Raw genomic sequence first — 15,555 nt, 5'->3', positions numbered from 1 at the left:
AGTAGGCCCTTGTCGTTGACCCAGTCTCTATGTAATAGCTTGCATCTGCTAGTCCCAAACTCCCAATCCACCTTTGCCTTAAGTTGATGACTGACCAACGTCAGGCTCTCGCTGTGTTTCGCCAGTGTTCTGACAGTGCCCAGCCGCAGCCTCTGAGCCCACAGTCCTCATGTCGCTCTGTCCCGAACCTCTTGGTGCTCCCTTCCATGGGGACCATATCCCATCCATTGTCTGTGAGGGCGTCACGATTGCACTTGGGCTGAACCATCCGAGTACATTGAACTGTTCCAGGAACTGTCCATCGTTGCCCATCATCAGTGTGAAGTCCACATGGCCATCCAGATGGTGGATGATCCAAATACCTACTCCCATTTTAGAGTCTGCTTCTTTGGTCCAGTATTGCCCAGACTGTCCTCAGCAGGACACAGAGATGGAGGCGTGTATGCGGAGCTTCACTGGGGTGGGGAGGTGCTGTCAGCACCTGCACTTGGCAGGGAGTGAGGGATGCAGGGCTGGGTCAGGAAGGAAACGGAGCAGCAGGAATGTGATGGTAACAGAGACCTCGGCCAGGCCTGTGGTTCTGTGAAGATGGGACGGCCTTTCACAGGTGTCCCGAATTGAAGCCAGGGGCTGGGCTGTTGTCTTCCCACACTGTGGGTCTTTGGATACAGGTTGCCCTTGGGAGGAGAGTGAAACCTTGGGCAAGGAAGCTCACTTTGGCTGAGGACCATTCCTGGAGACACAATAAAGTGTGAGCCATGCAGGTGACACTCCTGGAAGCCGTGGGGACATCTGAGGGTCTCCCTCAGCATCTCCTACAGGCCTGCCTTGGGGAAGGCTCAGGTGTGCCAGGCAACACGTCCCCAGCCCGTCTCGGAAAGGAGCCTGTCCATCTGTGTCCTGAAAGTCACAAAGCCTAGAACCTACTCCCCAGAAAAGAGTTCAGGGGTCCCCAGGCCTGCCTGAGCCCAGACCAGGCCAGCTTCCCACAGGGAGGACAGGGGTAGGTGGAGCACGTGGGTGCCTGGATCAGGCCACCTGCAAGTGTGTCCTGATGGGGCAGGGCCGGGAAGGCTCTATCTGTCCCCACTCCTCTCTCCCTAAATCCCTCCTCTTCTTGCAGGAACAAGGTGTGAGGCACAGACAGAATAGTGGACCTGACCACAGAGTGGACCCTTCCAAGAGGCTGGGAGTGTCTGCTCCAGGGTCAGGCAGGCCTCTGGGGAGAGAGAGGAAGTGCTTCCTTCAATTCGGCACAATGGGCATTTGTGGACATTTTGGCTACACAGCATCCATTCCTACTTGTTAAAAACATCGAATCTCCTCTTGGAAAAGTCCTTCTCCCTGATGTGTGTTGCCCTGGGGGTGTCCATCAGTCAAGGTGTTGGGCCAGCTCCAGCCAAAGGGTAGGCACATGACCCAAACTCAACCATGCAGACTTTCTCTGGGACTGGAATTTTGAGGGGAACCATCTCCAGATGGAGAAAGGTGGTGGAAGCACGTTCATCCCCCTGATGGGCCCTGAGCCAGAGGGTTGAGAGGTCCTGCCGTGTGGACACCCAGGGTCTGGTCCTGCTTCCAAACACTGTTCTCCGCTCCATCTATTCCTTGAGCTGCCCAACTTTCCCCTGAATTTTGCTTTTGACCCACATTTAGATGCTGTTTACCGCCAAAACCCTTGAATATGATAAGATGCAGTCCAGTCTGGTCCCCAGACGCATGTTCATAACCACTAGCTATGGACATGTTGGCTAAGAAACTCATCTTGGTTCCTCTGGGATTTGCCACGTTGGCTTTCAATGGGGTTCATTTTCATTTGGACCCCAGATCGTTTTGTTGAAATGTTATTGCTGAGAGCTGGGAGGATGGGGTGAGGCAAGGTTTCTTATAAAGGACAGATTCAGGTGGGGGAAGGTGTCATTAGCCCTAAATAATCCTTTCTCATGAAGAACTTTCTGTCTTGATGATAAGCCTAGATATTCATTTTCTTGTAAAAGCTGTGCTTCAGCCATCATCAGGACCGGACAGCATCAATGCTGACACTGCCGTTGAAAGTGTGTCTTCCATGCTCACTTCGGCAGCACACATACTAAAACTGTAATGATACGGAGAAGATTATCGGGAGCCCTGTGCAAGGATGACACGCAAATTTGGGAAGCGTTCCATGTTTTAAAATGTCCATTGACAGATAAATGGATAAAGATGTGGTACACACACACACACACACACACACACACATATACACACACAATGGACTATTACTCAGCCATTAAAAAGGATGAAATAATGCCATTTGCAGCAACATGGATGGACCCAGGGACTATCATACTAAGTGAAGTAAGCCAGAAAGAGAAAGACAAACACCATATGACATCACTTATGTGTGGAATCTAAGATACGACACAAATGAACCTATCTACAGAACAGAAACAGACTCACAGACATAGAGAACAGACTTGTGGTTGCCAAGAGGTGGGGGAGGGATGGATTGGGATTTGGGGATTAGCAGATGCAAACTAGTATATATGGAAGGGATAAACCACAGGTCCTACTGTAGAGCACAGGGAACTATATTCAATATCCTGTGACAAACCATAATGGAAAAGAATATGAAAAAGAATACATATATGAGTCACTTTGCTGTACAGCAGAGATTAATACAACATCGTAAATCAACTATACTTCAATAAAAAAAAATGTACGTCTTCTGTCTGCTTTGTCTCTCAGCTGCCGCTGGGAGGTTATTGTGGATATTCTGGTGATGTGGGAGTGTTTTATTATGATCATGAATTTATTTTGTACTAACAATATACATATTTGGTTATCAAGTGAAATTTTCTTTTTGTTAAATTTCAAAAGGCCAATAGGACTCAGTGTTTGAAATGCTTCTTTTCTGTTTTGCTGACAGACATTTTTTGAGGTGCTTTTGGGGGTGTAAATCTTATTTATTAATAGAACTGAAAAAAAATTATTTAATGTTTTTCTTGGTGCACTGGCCTGGAAAAATATTTTTATCTTTGACCAGTTCCTTGCTTGGTGTATGCTGGCACCTGAATGCTGGGTCTTCAAATCTCTCTTGAATGTGACTTTCTTTCCTTTCCAATAAAGGGAAAAGAAAACCCTTTATTTTCAAATTGAGGGTAGAATAAGAAAAAATCGAGCTGAGGAAAATTTTAGCTTTTTATTCTAGTTGACCTCTTGTTTTCCAAGAAGAGCATTTGATTCTCCTTTAAGACATAGAATTGATAATCCTTGGTGCCATAAACCTCTCTCTAAATGTAAATGAATATGTACTTCCGTTTTCAACTGGGTCACATCACTCCAGCTTCCAGAAAATTTCAGTCCAGATTATGGGGGCCCATATATTTATCTTCTTAACAATCAGCCCTGGCATTCATTCATTCATTCATTCTCCATTGAGCACTTTTCATGCTTGGTACTGTTCTAGATACTAACAATGCATTGTAAGCAAATAAGAAAATAGATGTTCTTGTAGAATACCAAGAAAGTTCTGGCTAATTTTAGCCTGAATTATGAAAGTAGAAATACTACTTTATTCTATTCAAGAACAAAATATGGCTGGAGGATAGTCATTCATGAGTTTTATGACTAGTGTTATTTATAGTTTTTTTTGTGTGTGTTCCAGCTTTAGGGTGAGCATTCATAGAATCACTGAGTCACCCAATATCACCGAATAAAATGAAGTGTGTGTGTGTGTGTGTGTGTGTGCATGTGCTGGGTGGGCAGGGAACCGACCCAGGGATGTTATTAAGGTAAAATTTTATGTACATCTTTCTCATTCGGCTTATCACCCCGCAGTGCCATCTGGTGGTTGAAATGAAGGAAAACATTCCAACAAACACTGAGATAATGTGGTATAAATATTTGGCCCCTGTACTTGTGATGAACATATAATTTATACAAACTGGGATAGTTTTGAATGTAAAAAGGAAAACTATTAATAATTTCCCAGGGGCAACAGGCATAAACTAAGACCGTCAAAGGCAAACCTATACTAGATACCAGAGTAATAATTTTAATATATTGGGCATTTATGATACACCAATACTTTACATGCATTATTTAATAAAATCCACGTAGTAACCTCATGAAGGGTAAGTTCAATTACTCTCATTTTGCTGTTGAAGGCATGGGGCTTGCAGATTTTCCAGATGACATATAAGATGTCCATTTAATTACAGACAATCAACAAATCATTTTTTAGTATAAATCCGGATATTCAGGTAAGCAACAAATAATTTTTAGTATACGTATATCCCATGCAATATTGGAGGCATATTTATACTAAAATATTATTTGTTGTTTATTTGAGTTTTCAAATTTAGTTGGATGGTCTGTTGTTGTTGTTATTGTTGTTTTTCCCCTAAATCTGGCAACCCTAGCTTGGAGAGGTGAAGTAACTTACTTAAGATAGTGTAGACAGCAAGGATGAACTGGTATTTGAAACCACCTCTTGCTCAGAATGAAGCTCAGGCTCTTAACTGCATGGCTTACTTTTGGTGACCACGAGCCACTCCTGGCCAAGCAGGATATATTTGGGTGGGGAGGCAGAATTCCGAGTTATTTAATTGTCTTTCCTCTTCAGTTATATATGTAGGTCCGGACTGGGTAGTATATGAAGATATGGACTGTAATGATTAACCCCACAGTTTGTTTTAATTTAGTGACCTTCATAGAATTTGGGGGCAGAAAGTGCTGTTGGGGCCATAGCAAGAACTAGACCCAAGCCCCGGAAGGTGCCAGAAGATTGGAGAAGATTTCCACGTGGACAAATGGAGATGCCAGCTTGGAACTTTGGGTGCCGAGCAGCAGATGTGAGGGTGGGAGTGTCACATACAGAGTCCAGTGTTGTGAACACAGAATTCTTAAAGGAAATCCCCCTGCTCACTCCCCAGCAGGGTACCAAGAGGAGGGGCACACGAAGGCCTCCAGCAGGGGCCGGCTTCTCTGATCCAGGTCGGTGGGCAGCCCAGCCGTGGCTGGAGGGCTAAGCCTGGGTCACCAACTTCTAGAATGTGTGTTGGGAGGAACTTCTCATCCACGAACCCTTCGTAGGAAACCTACCCTCCAACCCACAGACGAGGCCCTGGCAGCTACTTTTGTTCTTGGTGGCCCAGCCCTGTGTGCCCACGACGGCAGGTGGCAGTGGGGACACCTGAGCAAGGTGGACGGTCAGAGTCCATCCCCCAGGAACCTAGAGAATGGACTCAAGACACTAGTCTCTGGTGGTCCCCTGAGGAGGAGATGAAACCTGGAGCTGGGAGGGTCCTGAGAGGAGGGAGGGAGGGGGAGAGGAAGAGGAGGGAGGGAGGGAGGGAGATCCTGAGGTCTCCACAGTGCCGGGAGCCCAGGCCTGGCTTTCTGGTGGCCTCCCAGCTCCCAGTTCTGGAGCCTTGCTGCCCAGAGCATCGTATTCCAGTTCTGGAAGCTCCGTGTGCTCCCCGGCAGCCCCTCAGCCTCCCCGTCTGTGTGATACTGTCAACACCGTCATCCTGAATGACATCCAGCACGTGGTCCAAGAATCACAGACCCGTGGGGTCCCCCTCATGTTAGATACAGAGAAACACTGCGTTATCTCCATTTACCCAGAGGCAGGTTTCTTTGGATCCGATTTCCCTGAGACCTCTCCCCCGTAAGTGAATCCTGGCCTCAGGACCATACTGAGTCCACTACGAGGTGCGTCAGTGTACCCTAAAGGAGGCCGCCCTCTAGCCTGAGCTGAGGGCTCCTGCTCTGGCCTCCGGGGCTCCTCCCTGCCTGAGCCCTCCCCTGCAGACACAGAGTCTGTTACCTTCCCGTCTGGGCGGCAGGCCCTCTCTTCCAGGCTTCCTGGCTGTTCCCTCTGTGGGACTTGGGGGTCTGGTGTCCCAGAGGATGGGGTGACCGGGGGACTGTGCGGTACGCGGAGGTCTGTCGCCACCTAGTGGCCAGTGGCGAAATCGTGCCCAGAGCCGATGACGTCCTCTTGGGCCGGGGGAAGCAGCAGCATCCCTGGGCCCCTGGGGAGAGTTGGCGGACCACTGAGATGAGCAGAAATAGAAGTCACGTAAGTCAGAGAACAGGAGACTTACACCTGTGGGCTGACAAGCCTGCCGCGGATAGGAGGCTGGCGGTAGTGGACACAGCGTTGGCTTGATCCCCCACGGTCCCACTGCCCTGCCATGGACCATGTGAAGTGCCATTTCCTCTTGTGACCTTGCTCCTCTGGTCACAGTGGACTGGCCTGGAGCTGGACACCAACTAAGACAGATCAATGAGCATTCCACCCTGGAGTTATGGACGTGAGACCTGCAGGATACAGTCCGTCTTTTTCCAGGGCTGGAGGGCAATGCCGATGGACCGTGGCTTTTGATGAAAGGGCAGCAGGAGGAGCTGAGCTTCACCCACGCCCGGGGAAGGGGGCGAGAGGGGAAGGGAAGCGGGAAGGGGTACAGGTGTCGGGCTCCGCTGGGCCTGGAGCCCAGACCCGGTTCTGTCTGTGCTGTCTGTGAGCCACTCGGGGTCCTTACAATAAATTGCTCAGTTTTGTTCAGATGACGCACCTTGGATTTCTGACACTGACAGCCGAACCAAAGTTGGATGAAGGCACGTTCAAAGCCAATCGGCAGCCCCCCAGTGTGTGCCGTCGGATCAGCCACTGCTGTGTCCGCAGGGAGCCAAGGCATCTACAGATCCCTGAGGCCCTGGACAAGCTCATGGGGACCCTGCCCAGCCGTGGGGTGGGTAGACGAGCCTAGGCCTGCGGGGGTGACCTGAAGGGTATTGGAAGGCCACCTGCCCCTCCAGCCTACACATCTTCCCTTAGTACCTGTCACAGAGCCTGGGATTCTCCCAGTGGGGAAACATCATTCAGGCCCGGACATCCTCCTCCCTGACCTTCCCTGATACAAACACCTCAGGGGAGAGTCAAACTGTAACTCTCCACCCCTCACCGCTGTTAGACCACGGGCTTATACTGGTGAGATCTATTTTTATTGCGTGCCTTTCTCCTCCACCTGACTGTAAGCTCCATGAGGGAGGAAACCATGTTTGCTTTATGTCCCTGTTGCACGAAAAACAGGCCCTGACAGGCCATAGGAGCTCTACATGTGTTGAGTAAATGGATGGGTATCGGGACCACCTGTACTGTAAATGACAAAATTCTTGAGGTCACTTCACCTTTTCGAGGCTTCACCTGGGCCAGTGTAGGCACAGAAGGAGACCCCAGGCTCTCCCTGCCTGCAGTTTGGCTTGGCTGAGGGCCAGCCTGACCTAATTCTCTTCCAGGTCATGATCAGGCTGATAACTGATGAGCTTAACTGATACGGGGAGATAGAAGAAACAGACAGGGAATATACATACATCTCCTGTGTATATAATACCCACAGACTCAATGCCTACTGCGCTACTCAATAAATGTCATTAGTCCCTAAAATATTTTCCTACAAATATAGAATATAGAATATACTGAACAACCCATCTGGTTTGGTATTAATGTGTTTCTTTCTGCCACGCAGTAAGTCCTCGTGTGCTCCGGCCTTGAGAGCTGGTGAGGCCAACGGAAGCATTGTTCCCACCAGCACACCAACACCCAGAGCTGAGCATTATACTAATAATCACAGTGCAATCTTTGGCCACTTGACATTGTGAAGGTCGTATCTTGATGATACAGTTTTCAATTGACCATTTTTTTGTCTTAGGCTTTTTTAAATGAACTTTAAATTTTAGAATTGTTTTAGATTTACAGAAAAATTGAATATAGTCCAGAGGGTTTCTATATACTCCATACTCAGTTTCCCCTGTAATTAACACCCTACATCTGTATGGTACATGAGGAACATCAAACAAATCGCATCTGAAGGGCATTCTGCAGAGTATCTGCCCGGTAGGTCTCACAACTGTCAAGGTCATCAAAAACAAGGAAAGTCTGAGAAGCTGTCACAGCCAAGAGGGGCCCAAAGAGACATGATGACGGAGTGTCATGGTGGATCCTGGGTGGGGCTTAGGAAAGGAAAAAAGATTCAGGGAAAACAGGAGATCTGAATGAAGTATGGACTTTAGTTAATTAGAATAAATCAATTTTGAGTTGTTAATTGTGACAAGGGTACCTACTCATGTAGGGTGTTAATAAGCAGGGAAGCTGGAGGAGGGGGTACCTGGGAACTCCCTGTACTATCCTGGGGATTTTTCTGTAAATCTAAAACTACTCTAAAATAAAAAGTTTATTTAACAACAACAACAAAAAATCCACGTGGAATCCAAAAAACAAAACAAAAAACCCCCTTGAGCTATAGATACAGAGAAGAGGTTGGTGGTTGTCTGAGGTGGGGTTGGAAGAAGGGTGCAATGGGGAAAGGGGGTGAAAATGTACAAAATTTCAGTTATAAGCTAAATAAGTCCTGGGGACTATAGCATGGGGACTATAGTTAATAGTACTATATTGCATATATGAAAGTTGCTAAAAGGGTAAATCTTAAAAGTTCTCATCACAAGAAAAATAATTTTTGTTAACTCTGTGAGGTGATGGATGTTAACTAGACTTATTGAAGTAACAGTTTTATAATATATACGTATATTGAGTCATTATGTTATATACCTGAAACGAATATATGTCAATGATATCTGTTAAAAAACGATACTTCAAAACAAAACAAACAAGCAATAGTTGCCCTAACAGAGAGAAATCTTAGTATAAAGTGGCTGATGGATTGAACTGCAAGAGGCGGTAATGTATGCTGTAGAGACAGACATCTGAAGTCACATCTTTCATGATAAGGGCAGTTTTCTGAATGGGGGGTTAGATGAGCAAAGCCCCTTATAAACTTTCTCATAAATATCCTAATAAAAAGACAGCGCAGTAGAGGAGGAAAAGAACGGGCATACTTTGGTGTCAGAGACAGAAGCAGAGCTCCTGGCTTACCGATGGCATGGCTCTTGGCAATGCAGTGTCTAGAGCCTCCACTTTAATCTCTAAAATGGGTATGATACTGCCTATCAGGACTGTAGGGCCGGTTAAATGAGACTGTTGAAACTGCCCCCGACACAGCGCTGGGCCCAGGGGAGGCAATCCCTCCACCCACCACACCTCCACAACAGGTGTGAATCACAGGGAAGGCACTCTGAAAGTGGAAATTCTGTTTGTAGAGTGTGCTTAATTCAGAGAGTTAGCTTTCTTTCTAGTACATATACTACCTAAAGCTGGAACACCAATTCAATATTTTATTGCCTGTTAGAGGTAATTGGGATCTGCCTGCCAATAACTGATTAAAGTCTTTTAAAAATTATACCCTCTGTGGGTATCTTACTTGCATCCTGAATTTGGTTCAGAACCATTTAAATTAATTTCAAGTGTGGTATTACCATACATTCCAAATGAAAGAAATCTAAATCCGTGAGATTTTAATTTATGATTAAAATAACCAGGTGCTTAAACGATGAGGTGTCCATCCCCCATGGCCGACACTCTTCTCCTGATAGCATCAGGACTGGATCTGACGGGCAGCATTAGATACAAATAGTATGCTTCTCTCCCACTGGTAAACTAGAGGACATACTAGTGGGGGGCAGAGAAACTCATGTTCAGAACACCCTGGGAAGCATTCTAAGGACCAAAAGGGAATCAGAGTGATGTGGTAAAATAAGCAGATAGCTAGGTAGCCAGAGTGGTTTAAAAGGGCGTTCATTCTTTCATTTGGCAGAGGGTAATGCTTTATATGTTCAAATGTGTGTTGAGACTCTCTCCAGGGGGTTGAGTAGATCTTCCAGTGAGAAGGAAGGGCAGAGAACCAGAAGGAATTACAAAATAATTACAGAATAATCATCTCACTTTCTCAGATGACAAAGTGCTATGTATATTTATAGCAATCTTGGAATGTACAAATAAAAGAGAGAAAAAGTTTAAAAAAATTTAATTTTACCAGAGATAACCATTGTCAATATTTTAGTGCATATATTTTTTTAGTTTCTGCTGTGGACTGAATGGTTTTTTGCCCCCCCAAATTCATATGTTGAAGCCCCATTGTGAAGGTATTTGGAGATAGGGCCTTTGGGAAGTAATCAGGTTTAGATGAGGTCATGAGGGTGGGGCCCCCATAATGGGGTCAGTGTCCTTATAGGTCAGAGACCTCCCTCTCTCTCTCTCTCTGCCATGTGAGGAAGCAGACAGAAAGTGCTGTCTGCAAGCCAGGAAGAGGCTGTCAGACACTGAATCTGCCAGCATCTTGATCTCAGACTTTCTGCCTCCAGAACTGTGAAAAATAAATGTCTATTGTTTAAGCCACCCAATTGATGGTCTACCTCTCTCTCTTTCTCTAACACACACAAACACCCATAAACACTCACATACTTACTCATTTTACAAAAAATTACAATTACGTTGCAAAATTTTTTTCTATCACTCTTTTATCACTTAATAATATAGAGTGTACATTGTCACATGACGTTCTTCTGCAACTTGGTTCTCAGCGATTTTATAGAATGCCATTAAAGGATTTCCCATTCTTTAGTTAAATTATAACCATACTATATTTAACAAATTTCTCGTTCGTTGCTTCCGCTGTATGTAGGTATGTGTATATGTACGTACTGTTGACCTAAAACAAATAGACTGCCAGATATTTCTCCAGCAAAGATGGGTTTATTCAGGATCAGCAGAGAATTGCAATTTAGGGTCTGCAACCATGGTGAGCTACCTTCAAATTCCCTGCACAGGGAGGGAAGGAGAACGCTTTTATAGAGGGGAAAAGGAAGTTAGTTGCTAGGGCTCTAGTAAACAAAGAGTCCGCGGTGTTGCACTGGCTGAGTTCTTGCCAGAAAAGGAGAGGACTCTTTTTTTCTTCCTGTTGGGCTCTGCAATCATGGCAGGGTGTGAGAGCTCCCCCTTCTGGTCTCCCGAGGTTATTTAACTGAGGTAGGAAAAACACTGCTGTGTTTCTACTCTACTTTCAATATTCACACTGAACACTTCTGTGGCCAGATATGTGGGGAGGTGTGTTTACCCCCCGCCAAGCAATTCTGTGACACCACCTGGGTGTCCTACAATTTAATTCACTTCTGACACCACCTACCTGGAGAGAGTATCAGATCCCACATGTTAAGAATGTGGTCCTATAAGACCGCCCCTTCCCCCCACTTCAAATACCAATCTCAAGTCCAGGTTGTTACCTGTGCTTCCAGCTAACTGCTATACATGGAAGATTTCCATGGACCCGTTCCTTGGGTTTGATTAATTTGCTAGAGTGGCTCTCAGAACTCAGGAAAACAGTTTACTTACTAGATTACTGGTTTATTACAAAGGAGAGTAAAGGATCAGAATGAACAGCCAGATGAAGAGAAACATAGGGGGAACTGTGCAAGGGTCCCAAGCACAGGATCTTCTGCCTCTGTGGAGTCTGGGGTGAACCACCCTCCTAGCAATGGATGTATTCTTGTTCATTGACCTGGAAGCTCTCCGAACACCATTCTTTTGGGTTTTTATGGAGGCATCATTATATAGGCACGATAGATTAAATCGTTGGGCATTGGTGATTAATTCAACCTCCAGCCCTCTCCCCTCCCTAGGTAGATGCAGGGCATGGGGCTGAAAGTTCCAAGCCTCTAATCACAAGGGTGATTCCCCTGCAACCAGCCCCCATCCTTAGGGGCTTTCCAAACATCACTGCATTCACAAACGCAGCCTTGGTTGAAGGAGGCCTTCTGTGAATAGGAAAGCCATCTTTATCTCTTATCACTTAGGAAGTTCCAAGGGTTTTAGGAACTCTGTGCTAAGAATGAGGATGAAGAGCAGACACATATATGTCTTATTATAAATCACAATATTATACCATCTATTTACCTATCTATATCAGTGAGAGTCCTACCAGAGAAACAGAACCACTAGGAGATGATATATGTATATCCAGATAGGCAGGTCTGAAATTCACAGTATAGACCATCAGAAAGGGCAGCTGGAACTCAGTACGAGCTAAAGCTGAAGTCCACAGGTGGAATTTCTTCTTCTGAGAAGCCTCAGTTCTGCTCTTAAAGCCCTTAAATTGACTGAATCAAGCCCACCAAGATTATCTACAATAATCTCTTTTACTTCATATCAATTATAGACATTAATCACATCTACAAAATACCTTCTCTGCAGCACCTAGGTTAGCATTTAATTGTATAGTTGGAGACTGTGACTTATCCAAGTTGACACATAAAACCATTTATTATCTATCTATGCATTCATTCATCCACCTGTCATTTATCATAAATACTACCCTAGTATACTTTCTTTTATATAAACTGTGCAACTTCCTTGTTGTTTCCTCAGAAAGGGGAATTACTGAATGAAAGGTCATGCTCATTTTTAAAAATTCTGAGTATAGATGTAGATCAGGGGTCAGCAAACTTTCTCTGTAAAGGAAGATAATAAATACTTTTGGCCTTGTGGTCCATATATCTGCTACGACTACTCAGACTTGCTTTCAACAGCCATAGACCATATGTAAGTAAATGAGCATGGTTATATTTTAATAAAACTTTATTTATAAAAACACATGCTGAGTTGGACTTTGCCTCAGTATGGACAAATTATAAAGGGGTGCTTTTAGAAAACACTATAAATGGAAAAGGAAGATAGCAAGAGACCCTGCCAAAGGCAGAGAGAAGGAAGGACATCTCATTCACGCTTAGAGCAAGGACAGGAGACTCGTGGTGATGACTGTGTAAAAACGGTGACACAGCTGAGCTCCGTGTGACATTAACAGTGCCGTTCACTACATGGGGGTTTCCCTCCTTCCAAGTGCTTTGATGTTAGGTGTTGCCATGTGGTTTGATTTGGACAGTGCAGTATAAGCAGAAATAACCTGTTACTTATGCAGGTAGTGGCAGGGGGTGGGGGACTTTAAGAGCAAACACAGGATTTGTCACATTTCTGTCTCAATGAAGGAAAAAATTTTAAGATGAAACTTCCAACAACCTGGGTGTCTGAGTAAGCAAGATGAGCAGAAGTCTCCTGAGTGAGATATAAACTTAGACTGTGTGCAGCCACCATGATTTGGGGATTATTTGTTACCATGACAGAGCTTATCTTATCCTGACTGATATACTTAACAATAGCAACCCTTAACTAAAATTGTATCCCTTGTTACTATTTATCTTTTGTACCCTAACTCATTTGTCTTTATAACATTTACCACCACACAACATACATTTGTCTGTTCATTTATTGGTTGTCTGTTTTCCCCTCTAGAATATGAGGTTCCCTAAACCAGAGATTTCTACTGTGCTCACTGCTGTCAAAGCTCAGTATTATTTATTATGTGAATTAATCAACATCACTGAAAGCACCCACACTATAAATGAGCACCTTCTAAGTGTGGGGTATTCTCCAAGGAGTTTATATGCAGTATCTCATTTGGTGCTCACGATGGTGTATGAGGTAGATAGTATTGTTATCCTTATTTTTCCTTATAGGTGAATTATTCTCATTTTACTTATGAGAAATGTATTTGTTAGCTTTTTCTGTGTAGTAAATTACCACAAAATAGCTTAGAACCACCCATATTTATTATTTCCTTGTTGCTGTGGGTCAGGAGTCTAGATAGTTAGCTTGGGCTTTTGTTTAGGGTTTCCACAAGACTGCAATCAGGTTTGGCTAGGACTCAGATCTCATCTGATGGCTTGACTGGGGTAGGATACACTTCCAAACTCATGTTGTTGCCAGCAGCGTTCAGTTTCTTGCAGGCTGTTGACTGGAGTTTGCCCACAGTCTCAGTCCCTTGCCATGGACCTCTCTAATGCGACTGCTTGCTTCCTCAAACTGTGCCTGCTGAGAAGGCAACGGAGAGCATTAGCTAGCAAGGCAGAAGTTACCACCTTTTGCAACCACAGAACTGACACCTCACCACTTTGGCTGTATCTATTGGTTAGAAAGTCCCCTCACACTCAAAGGGAGGACATTACACAAGGGCATGAATACCAGGAGGGAGGAGTTATTAAAACCATCTGGGAGTTTGCCCACCACAAGGAACTGTATGTTCAGAGAAGAGACATCACTTATACAAGGCCACATAGCAGGTAAGTGGTAAGGACCATGCTCCCCAGAACCTACCTCACAGAGGCATTATTAGAACTACATGTGATTACAGATCAAAAAGTAGCTTGCATTCACTAAGCAAGACTCAAATATTAATTTTATTCCCATTGGGGTCGGAATCAGGTCCCTGAATAATACACATCCTTTAAAAAGAATGAAATCAGAAAATTTAGACTCGCTTTAAGAAAGAGATTGGTTTTTGATGGCATGAAATTATGAAACTAATTGCTTGGACCTAAGAGTACTTTGCTTCTTCAGATAATGTAATAAATTCTTCTCTCTACACTGATAACAGAAGTCAGTGGAACTATTTCTATTCACACCTTTATCCTAAGTCCTTTTATTTGGGCCAAAAAGAGTACATTTCTCATCCTTCTTTGAAGGTACAGTGGACATTTGACTAAATTCTAGCCACTGTGTTATGTGTACCTCCCAGAAATGTGCCTTACCACTGGGTCAGCTGGTCAGTGCATCCTTTGGAACTTTCCTTTATCCTGCTCCAGCCACCAGCTGAGGCTGCAGAGAAGAGAGAAGGAAGGACTCTGGGAACTGGTCCAGGACTTTTACCTCTGGACGTTTTTCTGCAAGAGAAAATGCCTATATGAATGAGCACCTGTTTTCTGGGGTTTCTCTCCTATATATCTGAAGCATACGTGGCTGCAACTAATCCTGACACAACAGGGAATATTTACAACCTAGGGATGTGTCATAAAGTACAATTTGCCAGCTTATCAGGTTAGAAATGAGGTGAGGTGCTCAGTAAGACTCAGGTGGACTGTATTTTGTTTTCTGCTAAATGTGCCTGATTGATCCGTTGTGATTTTCCACTCTTCCAAATCAAGAGATCATGACTCACTTGCCTGGTGGCTTTATTACAGAGCCTGCTTTACCCATCTGGAATGTAAAACTCTGTTTTTGTATGAGTGCCAACATGCTTAAAGATGTTTTAGATATTTTTGCAGTCATTAAACATGGGAAATGGTAACATAGTAAATGGTAACAGCTCATAAATACTACTTGGTGTTAATCACTTCAAATGTCACTACGTTTACTTAAAATGGAACCAGATATTTTTCCTTTCATTGTGTAAAATCAAGCCCCTTTGTTCCTCGGACATAGAAACCCCCAAGTGATTTTCAGCGTTTGAAAATGTTTCCTCTTTCTCTTCTGTTGTGGTTACAATAAAAGAGCTTCTAACAGCCCCAAAATGTGAACCCCAAATCCAAGTTTTAAACACTTCAACAGATCCAAAAGAAGACAAGTTTCCTCTTCTAGAGAAAAAAAAACGGACTCAATATATAAAATCTGACTTTGGGCCAGATGACCATTTTTCCTACAAGTGGTTCATTAGATGATTATAGATAGCACAAACACAATTTTAATTTTCATAATTATGACTTTATTTTAGTGTCAATCAGGAAAAAACATTACAAGAAAAAATCATGGTCTTAATTCCATGGATATTATGATTTAGGATGAGACTA

General features: G+C 44.2%; 1 non-coding gene across 1 annotated transcript; it reads left to right on the top strand.

Annotated features, from left to right (window-relative positions):
- The first annotated feature begins 2,065 nt into the window (after positions 1–2,065).
- LOC132491533 (U6 spliceosomal RNA) lies at positions 2,066–2,172 on the top strand. The gene has a single exon (XR_009532740.1). It is a non-coding gene; the product is annotated as a U6 spliceosomal RNA (small nuclear RNA).
- The last annotated feature ends 13,383 nt before the right edge of the window (positions 2,173–15,555 follow it).

This window comes from Mesoplodon densirostris, chromosome 5, assembly GCF_025265405.1.
Source record: "Mesoplodon densirostris isolate mMesDen1 chromosome 5, mMesDen1 primary haplotype, whole genome shotgun sequence".
Taxonomy (NCBI): Eukaryota; Metazoa; Chordata; class Mammalia; order Artiodactyla; family Ziphiidae; genus Mesoplodon; species Mesoplodon densirostris.
This window is presented reverse-complemented; position numbering and strand designations above follow the sequence as displayed.